Here is a 5,251-nt window from a genome sequence, read left to right as displayed (position 1 = left end):
TTGAATAAAAACCGATCCAAACCGAAAAATCGAACCAAACCGATAAAATAAAACCGATTTTATTTGGGTTTGGTTTGGTTTGGTTATGGTTTTATTCAAAAAAATTGAAGAAATAACCGAACCAAATCGATGAATTATACATATATTTTATTAATATACATACTTAATATATTGTTTTTATAAACAATTTTAAAGATCTTATACATATTTTCATTAAAATTTCTTTATAATTTACTTATTGAAAGCAAAAATGCCCAAGATGAAACATTTATCTTATTGATTTCATGTATATGAGTGTCTATGACAATTCTTTGTGGGACTGAAAATGTTATTGTCTCTTCCTTCTAGGCCAATATAGTGAATTTTAAAGCTTTATTGATAGTAAATTTAGTGATCGAAAGTTCAGTAATTTAAGTCATTCTAACTATTTTTCATTTTGAATAGATTGTTGTCACTTTTTTCACATTTTGAATGAATTGTTTCTTTTATTTTTGTGTATGATTAATAACCGAACCAAACCAAAACGAAATCGATAACCACCAAACCGATAAATGTATATTATATTTGGTTTGGTTTGGTTTTGATAATTTAAAAATCGATTAAGTTGGTTTGGTTTTGGTTTTAACCAATAACCGATCCAAACCAACCCATGAACACCCCTAACACTAACCATCTAGTGGGAGAACCACTACTACAACACAAACTAAGCAACTAAACCAAAACTAAGGCAATTAAGTTACGGAAGCAAGTTAATTAACTAACAAATGCGAAAATTTAATACTTAGAACCTGAAAGTCAATGTACCAAAATATCTAAACAAATGATCCAAGTCTAAACAAGAAGGGATACATCCTCAACTAATGAACTAATCAACTAACTAGAACAAATATCTAAGTCCAGAAATGATGGACATAGACGAAAGAGAATCCCATGGCAGCCCGAAAGAATTGGCTCACCCTTGAATTCGAATCGACGATCACTGATCTTCTAAGCGAGGTCTGTCAATAGTCGTCTGAAAATGCCCTGTACGACTGAACAAAAATAAAAGCAAGTGCAGTATTAGTACACAATCACAGTGTACTGGTAGGATCACGTGGCTATCCTACTAGTGCAACATAAACAAGTCAAACAACATTATAATCACATGCATATATATCAACATATACAACATTATCCACATTTATGAACAACTAACAACTTCACATTTTATAGCACATCATTGGTCCTCTCACGGAACCCAAACCCAAACAGTTAGCATGCCGGAACGTGGCAATCTGATCCCATATTTATGCCGGAATGTGGCAACCGATCCCATAATTATGTCAAAATATGGCAACCGTTCCCATAATTATGCCGGAACATGGCAATCAGATCCAAGTTAGTTATGCCGGAACGTGACAATCTGATCTCATTCACACACCACAATCACAAACACAAGTACATTATCAAGATCATACATTTAAGTCATGATTTCATGACAATGATATTTCATCTATCTAATTTACAACAAGTGTAATCAACATTGCAACATTCATACATATACAAGTATCATAATGAAGCAAGAACAAGCATACATCACACAATCATAGAATCACAAACATCACATAATCATAGAATCACAACCATCACCTACCTCGAAACAAGCTTGAAACCCTAAGAAACTTTATCCTTCCCTTTTCGAATTCGTTTGGCTTGTTCTTTGTCTACAAACAATCACAATAACACAGTAATAAACAAGCAATCGCTAATTACCCGAAACTATAACAATTCTATGAACCCTAGATCAAACCATGATCCCAAACATCCAAACTATGATTGTTTTCACCATATAATCTATAACAAAACCTTCCCCCATTAATATTCACCCATTCTATTACGTTCTACGGATCGAGAAAAGGATTCGGGGAGTGAAAAGCTTACCTTTAGCCTCAAGAATGGTGAAAAACGAGTAGAAATCGCCTGGGGGGTCGTTCCTTAGCTCTAAAAGTTGAAAAGTGCCAAATAAGGCCGTTTAGGGGTTTATTAACGACATTAAGTCGCGTCTGGCCAGCCACAACGGCCCTCATCCCGCTGTAGCGGTGGCGCCAGAGCGACATCAAGTCCCGCCAGAGCGGTATTTTCGAACCAGTGAGCTATCCATCATTTTCTACAATTCTAAGTCCCGTCATACCCGCCACAGCGCCCCATATCCCGTTGTATCGGCCCCGCCAGAGCGACCAGACTCCCACCAAAGCGGCACAAACGGAACCAGAGAGTCAACTGAAGAAATTCCAAAATTCCATTTCACTACACACTTCTAACCCACGACGATCAGAAAATACCCCTCATGCTAAGATCGATTTCGGGAATTCTACTCACCCAAATTCAATTTCGTAAAGTCGTATGGATTTCTTAACAAGCTATCTAACTACTCATGCAATCAAAATCAAGAACAACTCACCCGATTGTTACAAGATTTCCCCACACCTCAAGGACTCCGATTTCGTCCAAATCTGGACAAGGTTGGGAAAATACAAATACTACGAAAAAGTTTTTTGGCCCCGAATTTTCCCCGTTGTCATTTCTATAACGACAGAACCCGGTTGTTACAATAGATACCAATTTACCCATCACTCATCCCCGAGTGACAAAACTTAGGGAAAATAGGCTAAGGAAATAATGAAGTAGTACCTGATTCGACTAACAATTAGGGATACTTGTCTCGCATGTCCCTCTCGATTTCCCAAGTAGCTTCCTCAACTGGATGATGCTTCCATTGAACTTTCACGGACTTAATCTCCTTGGTTCTCAACTTACGCACATCACGATTAAGAATAGCAATTGGTTCCTCATCATATTGGAGGTCTTTGTCTAGCACAATTGAGTCCCACTTAATGATATAATCTCTATCACCATGATATCTCTTCAACATAGACACATGAAATACCAAATAAACACCGGATATATTAGGGGGTAGAGCCAATTTATACGCAACCGGCCCTACACATTCAAGAACCTCAAATGGACCAATGTAATCTAGGACTTAGCTTACCTCCTTCTTGCAAAATCTCATCACCCTTTCATGGGTGATACCTTAAGAAGAACGTCTCACCAGTCTGAAATTCCATATCTCTTACCTTATGATCCGCATACTTCTTCTGTCTACTCTGGGCTGCTAGAAGTTTAGCTTGAATACTCCCCACCTTATCTTGAGCATCCTTTACTAAATCAACCCCCAAAGGTTTCATATCTCCAGCCTCGAACCAACCTATGGGTGACCTACATCCCCTCTCATATAGTGCCTTAAATGGTGCCATATCAATGCTGGAGTGATAACTATTGTTATAAGAGAACTCACACAAATGTATGAATTTATCCCAATGCCCTCCAAAATCAATCACACATGCTCTCAACATGTCCTCTAACACTTGAATGGTCCTTTCAGATTGTCCATCCGTCTGTGGATGAAATGTTGTACTAAAAGTGAGTTGTGTGCCCAACTCATCATGCAATTTCCTTCAAAACTTGGAAGTGAATTGGGTACCACGATCTGAGATGATAGAAAGGGGCACCCTATGCAACCTCACTATCTCTTTCACATACACCTTAGCCAATTGTTCAGCGTTATAATTTATTCTTACATAAATAAAATGGGTTGACTTGGTCTATCTATCAACCACTACCCAAATAGAATCAAACTTCCCCAAAGTCTTGGGAAGACCAACCACAAAATCCATAGCTATTATTTCCCATTTCCACTCTGAAATTGGCATTCTTTGAAGTAAACCTGCAGGCCTTTGATGTTCATATTTCACTTGTTGACAATTTTGACACTTAGCCACAAACTCCGCTATGCCTTTCTTCATGCCCGACCACCAATAAATTCGTTTCAGATCTCTATACATCTTGGTCACACTCGGATGAAGAGAATATCGCGAACCATGAGATTCTGCCAATAATTTTTTATCAAGTCATCAACTCGAGGAACACAAATTCTCCCCTTAACACTGAGTACACCATTCGCATCAAGAGTGGTCTCTTGTGCCTTACCATTCACCATTTTCTCATTGAGTTCGTTCAAATTTTCCTCCTCAAATTGTTTGGCCTTGATCTCCTAAATGAATGTGGCCTTAACTTCAATGCTAGCTAACACCCCGCCTCTTTCAGAGATGCCCAACCGCATGAACTTAGACTCTAAGGTCTGAATTTCTTTGGCCAAGGGTCGCTTGGTTACACTCAAGTAAGCTAAGCTACCCATACTTACCGTCTTTCGACTCAAAGCGTCTGCCACAATATTAGCCTTACCCGGATGGTATTGAATGGTCACATCATAATCCTTGAGTAACTCCATCCATCTTCGTTGTCTCAAATTCAGATCCTTTTGAGTGAACACATGCTACAAACTACGATGGTCGGTAAACACTTCGCACTTAACACCATAAAGATAGTGCCGCCAGATCTTAAGAGCAAATACTACCACCGCCAACTCCAAATCATGGGTTGGATAATTTCTCTCATGCACCTTCAATTGGCGCGACACATAGGCTATAACATTATTATCCTGCATTAACATAACGCCCAATCCAGAATGGAAGCATCACAATAAACTATAAAGTCCTTACCTTCCACAGGTAATGCTAGAATGGGTGCGGTGGTCAAGAAAGTCTTGAGCTTTTGAAAGCTCTCTTCACATTTTTCAGTCCATTCAAATGGTATCTCCTTTTTGGTCTAATTGGTCAAATGAGTAGCAATCAAAGCAAAATTCTTAACAAATCGACGATAATAGCTAGCGAGTCCCACAAAACTCCTAACCTCCATCACAGAGTCAGGCCTAACCCAATTCCTAACTACTTCAATCTTTTGAGGATCTACTATTACACCTTCTTTTGACACTACATGCCCAAAAAATGCAACTAATTTCAACCAAAATTCACACTTCAAAAATTTAGCATATAACTTTTGCTTCCCAAGAACACCCAAAACAGTACGAAGATGGTTGTCATGCTCTTCTTCACTTTTCGAATAAACCAAATTATCATCAATAAAGACTATCACAAAGGAATCAAGAAATGGCTTGAATACCCCATTCATCAAACTCATGAAAGTTGCAGGCGCATTGGTCAAACCAAAAGACATAACCAAAAACTCATAATGCCCATAACGAGTTCTAAACGCCGTCTTGGGCACATCCTCAAGCCTAATTTTCAATTGATTTGTAACCAGATCTTAGATCAAATTTTGAGAAAATCGTTGCACCTTGCAATTGGTCAAA

This window comes from Solanum tuberosum, unplaced genomic scaffold, assembly GCF_000226075.1.
Source record: "Solanum tuberosum cultivar DM 1-3 516 R44 unplaced genomic scaffold, SolTub_3.0 scf00052, whole genome shotgun sequence".
In the NCBI taxonomy this organism is placed as follows: Eukaryota; Viridiplantae; Streptophyta; class Magnoliopsida; order Solanales; family Solanaceae; genus Solanum; species Solanum tuberosum.
The sequence above is the reverse complement of the archived record's forward strand: the minus strand, read 5'-3'. Positions refer to the sequence as shown.